The sequence below is a fragment of the Schistocerca cancellata genome, chromosome 2, assembly GCF_023864275.1.
Source record: "Schistocerca cancellata isolate TAMUIC-IGC-003103 chromosome 2, iqSchCanc2.1, whole genome shotgun sequence".
Taxonomy (NCBI): Eukaryota; Metazoa; Arthropoda; class Insecta; order Orthoptera; family Acrididae; genus Schistocerca; species Schistocerca cancellata.
The window spans coordinates 1,063,499,962-1,063,516,675 of record NC_064627.1 but is presented as its reverse complement, the minus strand read 5'-3'; the positions used below and the strand labels follow the sequence as shown (position 1 = coordinate 1,063,516,675).

The window sequence follows — 16,714 nt, the reverse complement described above, 5'->3', positions numbered from 1 at the left end:
GAACCGATGGAAGATTCTGTTAATATAACTACTGTTCCATTTATATAATTGTATCTTTTTGCTGCAACTCTTTGGATAATAACACAATAAACTATGTTCATAGCTCCGTAGACAGTGTAACGTTTCTTATGGTGACCTACCGCAATAAATATTTCCGTCGCCTATTATTTCGTAACTAACAGAGGCAAACACATTTAGTGAAACACCCCGTGTGTGTGTGTGTGTTTGTGTGTGTGGGCAGCTACAACAGTATTTCTCTGCTGAAGAATTCAGAGACAGCACATTGTTTTCAACGAATGTTGGAGATTCCTGCCAAAGGAACGTTTCGTTGAAAAGTGAGTGTTCCTGGAGAGATTAACGACATGAGTAAGCAGCAGAGCTAATTAACTACTATGGCATTCCCATTTCCTATCGAAATAACAGAGGCATTTTGCAAGTGGTTACCAACTGTGACACAGAAATAACTGTTGGATCCTTACTTACAGACTCAGCGTATTTGTTCATTGTTCATGAAAATTCCGCAAATGGACCGCATTCTCCCGTAACCACTGATGGAAACAGAACAGGCGTTCCACTGCCGGCCGATGGATATTCAGTAAACACTGCTGTTATTTTGTGCCCGCGCTGAAGTCACAGCTCTCATAAAAAAAGCGCTACAGAATAACCGACGCAATTACCGACCGTTATTCCATTTTTATTTTCATTTTTCCACCATTCGCTTCCGGACATTTGCAACGCGTTCGAAAGAGCGCGGGATTATATTATGAATGGAAATAATCGGATGTTTCCGGTTTACGGGGAGATTAACTGGAATTGCGGCACTGGCTCACGTTAACGGGTCATCGGCACGCGCGTAATTCCATCGGGCGGCGGCCACCCGTTGTTGTGTAATAAGTACGTTACCGGCAGATGCGCCGCGTAAACAGGCCGAAAAAAATTCGCCCCTCCCTCCCCCGGGCCTTACGAAATTCTGCGCGCTGCAGATGCCGTCACGGGCGGAGGAGAGTGTTTTATAGTTGCCGAGAATTCTCAAAGTCTGGACGGGCGGAACCCGATGGCCGATTGTAAGGTGGTGTAGTAAACTTTGTTGGAAAGACGGAAGTCCCATAGGCGCGGAGCTGATTCTGCGTAGGTTAGGGTTTCGCACCATTTCGGTAGCAGTGACCGGTTTCCGCTACTCGCACAGAGCTCGCTGGAATGTCAAATAGGGGGACTGGAGTTATAGCACCCCTGCACACGCAACACTATACAAAACTTGTAATCCCCCACTTTACAAAAAAGTTTAACACTGGTCGTGTTACTTATAGGAAATTTACTCAGTCAGACTCAAAGTTAATTATTTTCCCCCAAAACATACCATAATCAGTGTACAAAGCAATGCAGTAAGAAATTCTTTCTATTACTTACTTACTGTTTATTGCTTATTTAGTCTGACCAGGTTATAGCCTTCAGGCCCTCAATTACATCTGACCGGGAACAACACATACCAAAGATATTACACAAACATTCACAATAATAACAATAACAAAAGTAATTAACAGTAATAGTTATAAAAGTACTAGTAGTAAAGGGCATTAAGAATGATACGGATTAGTTTTGCATATTTGAAGCCATGTTTAGTATTACTAGAAGTGGAAGGGATAACGAAAGTGGAGAAGATTGAAATAACAGTGACAGTGACGATTAGGAAGGAACGACATTTAAACAAATGACTCTGCGGACATATGGGGCCGAAAAAGATGTGGGGGAGGAGGGATTGGCGAGAGTGAGCTGCAGACTAGTATATGAGAGTGATGGCTGCCGTGATAGCAGCTGAGCCATAAACTGTCACTTGAAGTCAGGTAGGATTTATATCTTGAGGAAGACTGTTCCAAATTCAGGTTACTCATACAGAAAATGATTTAGAGATCATGACAATGTTATGTGACGGTACACAGAGGATTTTTCTTTGTTGAGAACGAGTATTTCTGCTGTGCTTTCGTTACAAACCGCTTGTGTGCTACAGTATCAAAAGTCTTCCAGAAATCCAGAAATACGGAATCCATTTGAAATCCCTTATTAATAGCACTCAACACTTCGTGTGAGTAAAGAGCTAGTTGTGTTTCGCAAGAACGATGTTTTTTACGAGGGTTGTAACTGTAATAGTGGCAACTATTTATTTACAGCTCATACAAAATAGATACGTGTTTCAAAGTTTTACTGACCTTCAAAGGCGTCACCAGCATTGTGTATAACCCGTTGCCAGCGATGTGGAAGTCGTAGGCTACTCCAGTGCCAGTTGTGTTGACAGTTCGAGCGGCGCGGTCTATTGCCCGACGAATTGGTAGCAGTTCTGAAGCCAATGCCATTAAGCGTCACATTCAGTTTAGAAATCGAGCTGAACTCATTTTTGGAACACAACCTACGACCAGCTTAGAGACCGAAGTGATGGCACTTTCTGCAGGACCTGACCATCATTTTGCAGGACAATGCTCAAGCACGTACAGTGCAAGCTGTTACTGATTTTACTGATTTGTTTGACTGGTGGGGCTACCAACCTACTGCACTCCCCTGACGTCAGCCCTCGTAAGTTCAACTCGATTTCTAAAGTGAAGAAAACACTTCACGGCATTCGCATGGAACTGCTAGCAGGATCTGAACGGGTCTGTTCACAGCGATTCAGTTTGAACTAACGTTTTCATACGAATGTTGGTAGTTAAGGGGAACAATGGGACATATATACTTCAATGTTAGACAACAAAGCAAGTAAATCAAGAGAAACATATTCTCTGCGTTCCGCCCCAAAGGACCACAACAAGCTGACTGAGCTCCAGCAAGACAGGGACGCAGAAATTCGTGGAAGGGCTAAGCTCCGCGTTACAGCATCATTAATTACGAGTATTTAACAATGAAATTCGCCAAACAGCCGTGCTATCGGGATATTAATTAATTTTATTTTCGCTACCGATTTCGGCAATTAATTATGCCATCTTCAGGCCCCATAAATATAATCGATATTAGCGTACTGGGGCCATATGTTTCTGGATGTCGTGAATTCGTAGCTCAAGTGAGAAAACATTCTTACAGATGAAAAATGGAAAAGATAGATAGATTTGTATGACTATATAAATGAAAGGAGAGTAATTGCTAGATTCAGAGTTGATAGAGGACATTTATGTGTTAAAAGGAGTATATGCACCTAAAGAAGGAAAACGCGAAGACTCTGAAGTGTACTATGATGGTCCACAAAAACAAGTAAACAAATGTAATAAAGAGATTCAAATGCAAGAATTGGAAACATACCAATTGTAGATACAGTAGGCTCATTTGGTGAAATAACTTTAAATGAAAATGGAAAGACTTATTGAGATTTTTGCTACATTAAATCAGCTAAAAATTACAAATTATCTTCTTCAGAAAGAAAGACATAAATAGATACACCTGGCATGCACATCGTAGCTAATAAAAAAAATAATAAACTCTCAAATTCGAGGTACTCATAAGTTTTGAGGTATTGGTATAGGCTCTGAGACCTGCCTAGTTCCTTCGAAGATTGAAATATGGGCTAGGTAGAAGAAACAAGCAAATGTAAAGAAAACCGAAAACCAAGATTTGAAATATAAAGTTTATCTTCTACAAGAGGAAAGCACAAGGAACGCATATCAACAAAGACTCGCACAGGAATTGCAAATGGTTGAAACTAAAGACAACATTGAGGAAGAACAGTAACATTAAAAACAGCACTGTTGAAAATAGCTGATGAGGTACTAGTTTATTATATTTTAATTAATTTATTTATTTATTTATTTAAGAAATTTTGTTTAAGAAAATTTTCTGCTTCTTATTTATTTTTTGGTATTTTTAGTTATGAATTCCTGTGGTTTTATTTAGGTTTTAGCTTCAGTCTTTTAAAAGCTAAAGAATATAAGTCTTTGGTTTTAAATACCACAGGAGAGCTAGATATATGTCCCGCAGCGTCGATCTCGCTGATACTCCTCGTCGGAACCGCTCCACGTGAAGTCTCTAAAATGGTTATTTCGCTACGAAGATCGTTCGGCACAACTAGGTGCCATGTTGTATGATGCGTATGAATTGATGTGTCTAACTTTTTTTATCAGCGAAAAGTTTATAGCCTCTGAGATATTCTCTCGAAGAATATTGACCATGAAAAGATGCAGGCTCGCACTATCATTCCACACTGCACCTCCGATCGATTTACGTCTCGTGATATCTGAAGGATGTTTGTCAAATCTTTTATAAATTGATAAATACACACCGTGAATGCGTATTATTTTCTTGAATTAGATTATTGTGCCACCGGCTAACTAAACATTCACGTTCGCACAACAATAACAAAATCTCTGCAACATAGAACATGTCCACTCTCTGTAATCGCTTCACACAGAGTCCCTTCGACCATAAATATAATAGACTGGCCCTGACGTCATTTTCGTGGATCCAACATCTCAGGGCTAAAGTCACGTGAATGTTGGCAAAACATGGTTGTTTCGTGTTGCGCTTACGGCTGTACTCAGCGTTTTGTCGGGGGAAATGGCATTACATTTCACGTGTAATTGTTCCTATGATGGTGCAGATGCGTTTATGGAAATCTGCTGAAGTGACTTTTATGTTTTTTACGCTTGAAATAGAGTATCACGTAAATTAAAGTGTTGAAAGTGATGCCTGTAAAGTCAGACTCATATTCCATTTTCGAAAGTATCTGTGATAATTCGGTTACAGAAGTAAGTATAACTGTTTCTCGTTCCTACTCATAGGTTCCCTAAGGATGAAAACCGAAGGCAGCTTTGGATACAGGCCCTGAAATGGAAAATCTTTAAGCCATCTGCACATACGCGCCTTTTTGTATATACAAGTGAGATTATAATAAGGTAAGAGCACCTATAGTCGACACATGAAGAGAATTTTTTTCTACCTTCTGATACTATTAAATAAATGTAGGCTCCAAAATTATTTTCTGAAACTTCAAAGTCTCACCTTTCATCTAAAATATCATTTTTTTTAAACTGATAGTTTAAACTTTTGTAAAAATAGTAGGAACTGAACCTTTAGAGTGCACCTAAAATTGATACTCTAAAATGGACCTGCTCCTTAAGTCGACAATTTTGGCACCTATAGTTGACGTAATTCCCATATCCCATTTTCTTTTATAAGTGACTAGAGCTCAAAACGCGGCGAATCCAATGTTAGAAGTTTTGACACGAGCCCACTCTTACCGTTTAAAAGAATTTTAACGACATTTTACTTTAATTGATAGTTTGTAGTAATTTCGTCCCGCTGGCCACCAGAGGAGCGTTCGATGTATTTGTTAGATTTTATAAATGGTACTGTGAACAAATCCAGGTCAAATGTAGTTCTGACATAATTTTTCGCAAATAAAAAAGTAATTTTTCTTGGAAGCGTTTGGCAGTCAACTGAGAAATGTGGGTAAAATACGATACAAACATAGGATGGCAGACCGCTGATTTGAAATCCCGCCACGTTTTGCCAACAGTCACGTGGTTTATGTTGGAGCCACACCAGCCCTATAGCTTCTGCACAGCAATGGCAGTCTACTAGTATCTATGGTCGAAGCAGAGTCCTCAAATATACATCTTTGGTTGATTATTCCAAAGAGATGCGCCGTAGCACGGAACGTCCAATTCTCGCAGGCACACAATTTACGATCCAAGGAAAAAGTAAAGTACCAAACTGGAAAAAGGGTCTGAAATTATATAACAAAAGAAATAAAACTAAGAGTGTAATAAAAAGATATCATAGTGAAACCTGAAACATTCATTGTTAATGTTTAGTTTAGAAAATGAGACACTAAAAGCAGTAAATGAGTTTTTGCTATTTGGGCAGCAGAATAAGTGACGATGGCACTACGTACCAGTTTCAGTGTGCATGAGCGTCTTCAGTAGCTGAAGGTATGTACGAAAGAAACATTCAGTAAACAAGTTAGGCAGTGATGAGAAAGAAAATCGTCCATTTTCTTTTCAAAGGAACCATCCCGGCGTTTGCTTTTGTCGGTTTAAGAAATCCACTAAAAACCTTAATCTGGATCAAAGGACGCGTATTGAACCTGTCTCCTTCCCAATGTGGGTAATAACAGAGAACTCGAGTTGAGATACGGAAGAAACGAAGACCCCTTCGAACGAAAATGTAAGACAATGGTGAGAATAGGTGTTCGTCCTTATAGCGCTGCGGAGGACAGACAACGGCTGGCACAGCAAACGAATTCTCGATAATGTTTACAATAGACAAGCGTGACAGTCAGCACATCAATTTATCACATGCACCTCAATGTATAGCATATTTTTGTTTTTTGTAACAAATCTACAATAGCCTCTTACATAAAAGTATGTCTAAAATTTTTTTGCTAATTCCTCGTCCATGCGGGCCATTTCACTTGGGGTTTGTGGAAGGAACATTTAAATGCCTCCTTTTTTAAAATATCCATTATGTTTTCTTGCTTTATGGTATGTTCTGCATCAGTGACGGCTTCCTAGCTATGAATATATGATACAAAAAGTTCATCACATCACGTGGAATAAAAACACAGATGGCTATAGCAGAAGACATGACACAAAACAAAACATCTAGAAATTTGGTACAAAATTTCAAGAGCTTCCAGGAAAAGAAAACTAAAACGACTACTCTCCTGGGCAAAGAGGGGTGACAATAAACTAAATAAGAAGAAAGTAAATAACAGATGAAGAATATCTGATTATTTTACATGCTCCTTACGTTGTCAAACTATAAATAAAAAATAGGGTTCTGACACGTAGCTAATTGTAATCTGTGATATAAGGTAGTGTTAGATTATCTTTGATTTGCAGTGATAGCACGTGTCCAGTTTTGCTTTGTTTATTTTTAACGTTCTTGTAGCGTTTTTGTTTCTATATCGGTACGTAGCATGACGGTTGTCGTTTCCCATGCACAGGACGAAGGTAACAAATCTTTAGTTCTAGTTAGTATTTAACAATCACAGTTTATCATAAATTCTTTTGTAGAGCAGTTGCAGGCAAATCACACTATAGTATATATCGGACAGAAGAATCAAATAAATGTGGAACGCTACTAGCGAGTGCCACATATTTTATCGTCAGTCCGAATTGCGACGTAGGACATTTTAGTATTCTGTTAAAGACAATGAGTTGAGTCTCTGTTTACTTGGTTTATCAAATAGGAGCAAGTAATGAAAGTTTCGCTTGACTTCTATTTCACAATGTCAAACAGTACAGCGCAGAACTGAAATGTGTACGTTTCATTTTCACTGTGCTGTGTAGGCAAAGAAATCCAGCGGGCAACAGTGCGTCCTAACATGGATAGGAACCCGTCTAAATCTAAACTTAGAAAATTTGTAGTATACACAATACCATTACAATTTCAAAGCAAGTACAAATAATTGTGCGCTATAACTGATACCCGCTAGTAGACTCACTCTGCCGTGCGGCGCCGTGGCTTAGTTGGTTAAAGCGCCTGTCTAGTAAACAGGAGATCGAGGGTTCGAATCCCTCCGGTGCCTAGCCGAAATTTTTATGTAATTTGTAAAGCGTATTGAAGTTTGTACATTCTAAATAGATGGAAATATTACCAGAATATGCCAACTATATGCTTCAATTGTACAACCAACTTCATTAACGTGAGGTGAAATATTGAGTATTTGTACGTTCATACTAGTATTACATGCGCACATAGCGACCATTGAATTAGACGAATCCCTCTGATGCCTAACCGAAATTTTTGTTTAGTTTGTAAGGCATATTGAAAGTTGTACTTTCAAAATAGATGAAAATATGGGCACAATCGGCTAATTACGTGCTTCAAGTGTACAAGCAACTTTCGTAACGTATAGTGGTTTCGATGTTTAAGGTGGAAATACTGAGTCTTTGTACGTTCGTAGCATTAGTATTACATGCATATATGCTTCAAACATACAAGTAACTTTGGTAACGTAACGTGCTTTCGCGGTTTTAAAGTGAAAATATTGGGTCTTTGGGCGTTCATACCAGTAGCATTACATGCATATATAGCAATCATTGAATTAGTAAAAGATGATGCTCTTTTTCACCTTCCTGTGTACTTTGTCACATGCAAGTTCTTTTAATCGTATCAATTTTTACTAGACAGGCTTTCTAATCGCAAATTTTACCACATATCCTTAAAAGTGATCCTGGAGTATCCTGTAGCATTAAACACAATGGCCGAGAAAGAAATATGCGAAAAATGTGTTTTTTAAACGTAGATTTACTGAAAACTACAGAATTTCTTTCATGTTTGACCGGCTAAGGTGTGAAGAAACATAGTAATTCTACCTCGTCGTTGAGCACGGCATCTGAAAAATAGCTCTTCAAATCGTTAATTAGAATCAGCAGCCAGTCGTCTCTTACATCTTACGATGGATGCAACACTCGCAATAAATCAGTGTGATATCTTTAGGGATGTATAATTTTTAGCGGATAGTGTTGCTACGAGAATATTTTTGATGTTATTTTGTATCTGTTATTTGCCCTAGGTCACATATTTATTGAACCGTTCCAGGGAAACTGCGTCTCCTAACAGACATTCTAAATTTTTTTCCCCGTCTGTTATTACGGACAGCTAAGGAGCACGCTCCAGAACCAATTCCTTCTCATTTGCTGATTTCTTTTCCACCCACATTCCTTCATCTTCTCACCTTGTCTCTCTTATTTCCGCTTACTGCTCCTGGCCTGTTTTCTTACCTCTTCTATCCTGGGATCATTCGGGAAATATTTCTTTCTGTTGCTTGTAGGTCTTTTACAAGGTATGTGGGAAAAGTAATGAGACTGCCACTACTGCGAGCGTCTGGCAACGTTGTGTTGTTCTACTTGTGCAGTCCGGTATTTCATCCCCTTCCAGATGCTCAGTCCTATTTTCAGCTCCGTACAGCCGTCACGTGTATTTTGAGAGCGCTATCAGTGAACTTCTTTGTTGTGTGTTCGAAAATGGAACAGCGGAATTTAGAGCAACATTATGTCACCAAGTTTTGTGTTAAACTTGGGGAACCCGCAAATGTGATCTTTGAAAAGTTGAAGCAGGCCTATGGGGAGCAGTCCTTATCAAGATCGCAAGTTTCACGTTGGCACAAATTGTTTTTGGAAGGCCCACAACATGTTGAAGATAACCTCACCCAGAGGGTTCTTCAACTTCAAAAACTGACGAAAACGTGAAACGTGTGCGTGCTCTTGTGATATCAGATCGCCGTTTAACAATAAGGATGATGGGTGACATGTTAAACACTTTCACTGTAAATCAAATGCTGACCGCAGTTTTGCAGATGCGAATGGTCTGTGTGGAAATGGTGCCGAAAAATCTTACAACTGATCAGAAGCACAATCGGAGAAACGTGTGCGTTGATCTTATTGGCAGGACTGCCAAAGACCACGAATGGTTTAGTCGTGTGATCACAGGTGATGTATCGTGGATTTTTTAGTACGATCCTGAGACAAAGTGGCAAAGTGAGGAATCGATACAGAGACATCTCCTCGGCCGAAGAAAGCTCGAATGAGTAAATCAAACATCAACAGAATGCTGAATTGCTTTTTTGACATGAGGGATATCATGCATAAAGAATTTGTTCTTCCAGGTCAAATTGTCATCCAACTGTTTTACAAAGATGTATTTGAAAGGCTCAGGAAAATGGTGCATCGAATGGAACTGGACAATGCAGACAAATGGATGCAGCATCATGACCAAGCCCCATGTTACACTGCCACTTCCATCACGGAATTTTTTACATCAAAAGGCATACCTCTTATTCCACAGCTTGTATATTGATCTGATCCAAGTCATTGTGGATTTTTCCTTTCCTCAAAATTGAACAATATCTTAAAAGGACATTATTTTGGGACTCTGGAGAACATTCATACAAAAGTGATAGACATGTTAAAGGCCCTACCAGCTGAAGCCTTTCAGCGCTGCTACCAAGACTAAGAACAAAGACTCCGCTGGTGTATAGGTGCCGGAGGTAACTTTTTCGAAGCGGAGAATACTGTTGTCCGAAAGAAATAAAACCTTTGGTAGACAGAAATGTTCATTAGTTTTCCTCCACACCTCGTATATTGAGCGGGACCGTACCGAGGGCGTCGCAGTATTTACGCGCCCCGCCAAGAGCGCTGTCGCAGCTTGTATGGAGAAGGGAGGGGGGGGGGGGGGAGAGCCAAAACTGATTTTAAAAAATAGAAAAGAAAAAAAAGACGGTTTAAAGTATTGACTGAGTCGTAAAATTAACCCAACTGTTGGTCGTTGTGCCTGTAGACAAGTATACAGTGTTCGTCTTAAAACACCTCGCGCAAACAAACGGCTGCATTGTTCCAGCATGTGATGTCGGAAGACCAGCAGAAGCAGGCCTTACCTATGTATGAGATATTTTTGTTATTCCATCGCGAATGACACTCTGACTCATGTTAAAGTGTCGAAGTATGTAATTACTGTGCTAAAGTTTAATCTACGTAGTTTTTGTATCAAATATCACCGGACATTCGTTTTCACTGTGCCTGGCAGTCCTGCCCACATGAATGTGTCGTTCGTATGCACGTCTGCATGAGTAGAAAATAATTACAAAAAAATAGTTCTACGGGTGGGTAGGGGGATTAGGGGGGGGGGGGGGGCGGGGGGCGCTGCTTTGGCAGTTCTGCCAGGCCTGTAGGAGCCCCTCGCTAGGCCTCTGCTTCTACCAACCATCTAGTTGCTAATGTTTTGTCCCAGAAGTTAAGATCTGTTCTGTTAGCCTATTCTCAATCATTCTGTATCAGCGTTCGAAAAGTGTATTATCTTATTTTCCTTTTGTACGTGTTGTGTTGTCTACGCTTGTGTGTCACTACTGTGCTGTAAAGCATTGATTTTGGTTTTATCATAGGCATTTTTGGTTATAAATACTCTTCTCATAGCGTATACATTTTCACGTATGGCACACTTTTCTAACCCATTTCCTTGAATTACTTCTCCTAGATTGCGAAATAATCCTGCACGACAGGAGTAGTAAGATCATTGGATAGTTAGAACTAACCACGAATGCTTTTGTGCGCGACACCTGCAACATTCGTCTATACGACTGAGTCACTGCTACAGACGCCCAGCTGGCTTGGTTGCTGCCAGACAAGTTACGTGACTGCACACGCTATGTTTACTTCATCGGCTCCTCAGTGCGCACGCACCTCAACGCCTTGCTATCAGATACTGACTACTTGTCATTTCATCATAATCGAAACACAAGGTCCCACTTTTATAATACCTTTATTGTGCCCAACCATAAAACAAAAACAATCTGTGTTGCCGTTGTCCGCCTCTTGAGCAAGCAACGCTGCACTGTGCGCACAATTCAGTGCCGTTTACTTTTAGAAAGAACCTGGAACACTTCCTCCCGGAACCTTCTTATCATTTCCCCAAAAATTAACGCCTGTGGCCAGTTGTCCTTCTGTCAAACAGAAAAGCAACTGCTCCCATCCTCTTGTTCTTCTCATTCCTCTGTCAGTTACATCAGTTCATTTCCCCGTATCTTCATTAACTGTGCATTTTCATGCTCCTCTTTGCCTTCATCTTCCGCCTCTTCTCAGATGTACATTGCTGCTAGCCGTCATAATTTAAAACTCGCTCCCTCTAACTTGTCTCTGTTGTTGCACTAGTTATAGACGACTGAATACTGTGCTTATATTTCTGCACTACAGCAATTACTATTTCTTATAACATTGTGTAATAAATGTAACTTACTTTTATTGTAATGAACATGTAGAGCCCTTGTTTAGGTGGCTTGATGACACTAATTTTCCCGTGTTCATTAAATAAATACATGCTTCGACCTGTGAGTGTTTCCTAATTGACCAGAGACTGTTAATAAGAAGGTAGCATTTTTTTTACGCTAAACGTATTACGATTTATTCTTTTGGTTACTGTTAGCGACATATAATTTATTAATTTGTTCTTGTGTATTAAGTGTACTACAATTTAGAAAGCGTTACAGAAGTTTTCTTTTCTTTTTTTTACAAAACATTATCACTGGTACTTGGCGTTTATTACTCACTTTTATATATTTTGAAGTCGAAGGGTTGCTGGCAACAGAAAATGCGGTGTTCCTAAAAGCCGAAATATCGTGGAGGGTAAAAGTGCATCTAAGTTTTCTCGATTACAATCTCTGCTAGCAACGATGGAAAAACAAGTAGAAAAGAGTAATAAACGCCATCCACCACTGATGATGCTTTGTCAACAAAAGTAAAATGCATCTGGTGTAACATTCTCTTAAAATGCGCAACATCCCTAAGACAGAAAAAAAGATATCACAATTTCATGATTTGTTTGTGTATAGATGTTGACGTGCCAATAGAGTTGATAGTGGTACTGACCTTTCACCTCTGGAGTTGTCTATTAGATTCGTAGCAATTGCGGTTGAGAAACTGCTACTCTGTCAAGATATGTGCGTTTATTACGAACCACCAAGACACGTTAAACGAAAATGCATAGGTCTCTTCCTTATTTGTGAAATCTGAATGACTTTAAGCATCCTCCACACGCGCAGACCATCCTCAAGGAAAAGTACTCAGGTAGGGCCTTGAGGACTTCCTCAACCGGAACCTTGGCCACAGGCGGCGCCGGATATCCTCACGATTTCCTTCAACCTGAGAGTCGTGGTGAAGGTCAAGTCTTGTGAAGATATTGTAACCGCTGTCGACAGCATGTCAGTTGTGTGAATTAAAGCTCACGAGAAATTTCAAAGTGTAAAGCAATGAGTGAGCGAGTGAGTCAACGTGTGTGTGTGTGTGTGTGTGTGTGTGTGTGTGTGTGTGTGTGTGTGTGTGTGTGTGATAAGGACCCTGCTGCACACCGCGTATCTCCACATACCATAGGTCAGCTGTTGCTTATGCTTTAGCGACTTAACGACGACATATTTCACGTTTACGTTAGCCAATGTAATGACGACAAATCAGTATAACGTAAAAAAAAACTTGCTAAAGTGTTGTTAGAGTTAACTGACAAATGTAAATATGTAAGGTACTAAATACAGTCTTGAACAGAAAATGGTTCAAATGGCTCTAAGCACTAAGAGACTTAACATCTGAGGTCATCAGTCCCATAGACTTAGAGCTACTTAAACCTAGCTAACCTCAGGACATCATACACATCCATGCCCTTTATTTTATTACATGTATCACTATGTTTGAAGTGTGAATGTGTTTTAGCGTGGTAGTTCTCCATCTTTATTTATAATGTTGTGCTCTGTGCATTTTTTCCCGCAGTTAACTCATGAAACGTTCCTCACCGTGTTCCATACCCGTCTAATACTCACTGATCGTTAAGAAATTACAATAATTACTCACAGTAATACTTAGGAAATGCTTACCGTTAGTAGAACTGCAACTTCATAAGCTTCACTTCAGTAGATGAAGAAATAACAAACAACGCACCAGTCAATGTGAACTTCTGAAACATGTACACAAAACAACTGGTCGACTCAAATGCAATAGATCTACTTTGCTTACATCACAAACAAGATGGCTTCCAGTACCATGCCAGTATTTTAGTCGGCAAAGCACTTGTGCCTGGTGACGTCATGTCGTCGTACGAAGTCCCACGCACGTGTGCTGCCCGTATACACTCGCTCGTTGTGATGAGTGGCGCACACGAGCAAAATTATTTTGAGACTCTTCAGTTAAGGAGGTATAAAACAGTCTAAACCAATGTTGGCAGCCTCACTACGACACGCGAGACAGACTTTTCACAGTTCTCATACCAATGCTGTCAACAATCTGACGGATATCAGAGACATTCCGACAAGCGACCACTGGAATAAAATGTTCACGTCTTCTTTCATTGTCTCTTATCCAACTCTCTTCCAACTTTCTTGCAACTTATGCAGAAAATTCCCGAAAGCCAAAACAAGATGAGAGTTCAAAATTAGTAAGTCAGGAGTCAAACAGAATCTATACAAGTACCAACCTTTCCGTCTGTAGTGGATTGTACGTTGATTTGAAGCTTCCTGCCAGATGCTTCCTGTACTAGCACATGTCGAAGAAATGACTTTTAATCTGTCTGGAAATTTCAGTTCAACATACCCTCCACATCAGAGTGAAAATTCATTATGGTTACAATCGCCTAGTGTAGTGGTTTTCAAACTTTTTAGATCGACAGCTCCCTGATCCACGGCTCTTTTCGCACATGACATACGACTCAGTGTATGAGGCAAATAAACTTAACGTTCGAAAAAAAATGAATAAGAGCAGTTATTTCTTTAACTCTTGACATGACACATTTTAATCGACTTTTGACGGTATTAAATCTACCTCTTGCAGCGACATCAATGGGAAGGATGAGCTTTCTTCTTCATCATCTGTTTCTCGAGTCTGGGCAAAAGACAGGAAAATGCGATTCGCATCTCTTTCTTCACATTCATTCACGAGCTACATTTCGTGTCAACGACTGCGAAGGCAGAAAAACCTACCTCACGTATGTAGGATGTTGCAAAAGGTATCAAAATTCGCGGATACTCCTGCTTCACCAAGCTCCAAAACCTAAGCAATGATGAGGAGTCTGAAGAAATACCAATCAATTGCTCCTGTCCTTGAATGGTAAGTATTGATAGAATTTCTGTAGTGAAAGGATCTTTGACCCAGTTACGTTGATCAACTTCTCCTGGAACGTATTTCAGAAAGTAATCACTGAAGTCAGTTAAATTATCCACAGACACAATTCTTCACGCATCTGAAAATCATAGTCTTCTGAAATCGAGTGAAAATCGGGGAAAACTTAATGTATATTTTTATCATCCACCTGTTTCTTCCACAATACTACAATAGTAACAACACTTACTTAGCCATCCGCTACGTATCACTACTAGAGCACACATTGTTCGTTTATTTTATTTTTTTTAAAAAAAAAAGAAACGCCCACCGTGACGCCTGTAGGAGACGTGACACACACATGAAAACTCTGCCGTGTATTGTGGCTAATCCACGTCCTTTCCATTATTCCTCCAGCGGTTTTAGTCCAGTATGGAACAGAGGAGAGCTTCTATGAAGTGTGGAAGTTAAGAGATGAGATACACGCGAAAGTAAAGCTGTGAGGGCTGGTCCTATTGTCATGCATGGATAGCTCAGACGGTAGGAGTATTGCCCACAAAAAACAAGCAAGTTCCAAAAATCAGACCTAAAATTTCCATAAAAACAAACGCAGCTTATTAATTTTGATTACACTGCGGCTGTTAATATTGGATTGGTACCTTTAGCAAGTCGGTAGCGAGAATAAGAATACCAAACTGGTTATTAAAAAAAATGGTTCAAATGGCTCTGAGCACTATGCGACTTAACTTCTGAGGTCATCAGTCGCCTAGAACTTAGAACTAATTAAACCTAACTAACCTAAGGACATCACACACATCCATGCCCGAGGCAGGATTCGAACCTGCGACCGTAGCGGTCGCTCGGCTCCAGACTGTAGCGCCTAGAACCGCACGGCTATTAAAAAAAAAAAACAAATTTTTACCTTTGGTGTAAATCGTATGAACTTCAGGCAATATACATCGCGATGGGAAGGTATAAATGTAGTAAAAATGGAGTTTCTTGGTGGCGTGTCGATGCAATGTGTTCATTGGCAGCATCTGCTATTATGAGGAGTGCCTCTCAACCTTGTCCATTAATTCCTTGTTTCAGGAATTACGTCCAAAGTCCGGAAGATAACGAAAGACATCTGAAAATAGTTGACACTCACGACATATGTTTGTACTTCGCTGGTATTTCCAGTTTAGCAGCTATTTCTTCACGTTAACTGAAAAAGTCTTGTTAGCGACACATATCAAGTGGAGGGTAGAAAACGGCGCTGAATACTTACACCAGAAAAACAATACATTACAATGCCTAATACGGGACCGAGGGGGGTGGCGCAATGGTTAGACACTGGACTCGCATTCGGGAGGACGACGGTTCAATCCCGCGTCCGGCCATCCTGATTTAGGTTTTCCGTGATTTCCCTAAATCACTCCAGGCAAATGCCGGGATGGTTCCTCTGAAAGGGCACGGCCGACTTCCTTCCCTAATCCGATGAGACCGATGACCACGCTGTCTGGTCTCCTTCCCCAAACCAACCAACCAACCAACCTAATACGGAGTATAAAACCCGTTGGCACTCAAATCAGCTTCCAGTCATCTCGGAATGGATAAATGCAGGTCCCGTACGGGATCCAAGGAAATCTTATTCTTCCTACAGAATAGTGGCAAGTTCGAGAAGCGATGATGGATGGTAGATAGCTGTAACACACGTTTCTCCCTAAAGTAGACTACAAAGGCTCAATAATATTCAGATGTGGTGACTGTGGTGACCAGGAGAGATGCGACACTTCATCCTTGTGCCTACAAAACCAGTCCTGCACGAGCGTTGCGAACAGAGGTCCTGTAGTCTTGGAATACAGCGACGCAGCTGAGGAACAAACACTGTACGATTGGATGGATCGGATCAGCCAAAATGGTCACATAATTCTTGGCAGTAATGCAGCCTTGCAAAGTAACCATGAGGCCCATACCACATTATGGCTGTCCAAATCATCGCCGAACGCCCGCCATTTTTCACTCGTGGGCCCTAAACTGGGACAGAAGTTGGAAATAGTATGAAACAAGGCTCAACCGACCAAATGACTTCTTTCATTGTTCCATAGTCTAGGTTTTGTGGCTTCGGCTTCCTGTTTTCGTGTTACGGGCATTTGTCTGAGTGGTGTTCGAATTCCAGCTCG

At 40.4% G+C, this 16,714-nt stretch overlaps 1 non-coding gene across 1 annotated transcript; it reads left to right on the top strand.

The window, feature by feature from the left end:
- The first annotated feature begins 7,433 nt into the window (after positions 1 to 7,433).
- On the top strand, positions 7,434 to 7,507 carry Trnat-agu (transfer RNA threonine (anticodon AGU)). The gene has a single exon. It is a non-coding gene; the product is annotated as a tRNA-Thr (tRNA).
- The last annotated feature ends 9,207 nt before the right edge of the window (positions 7,508 to 16,714 follow it).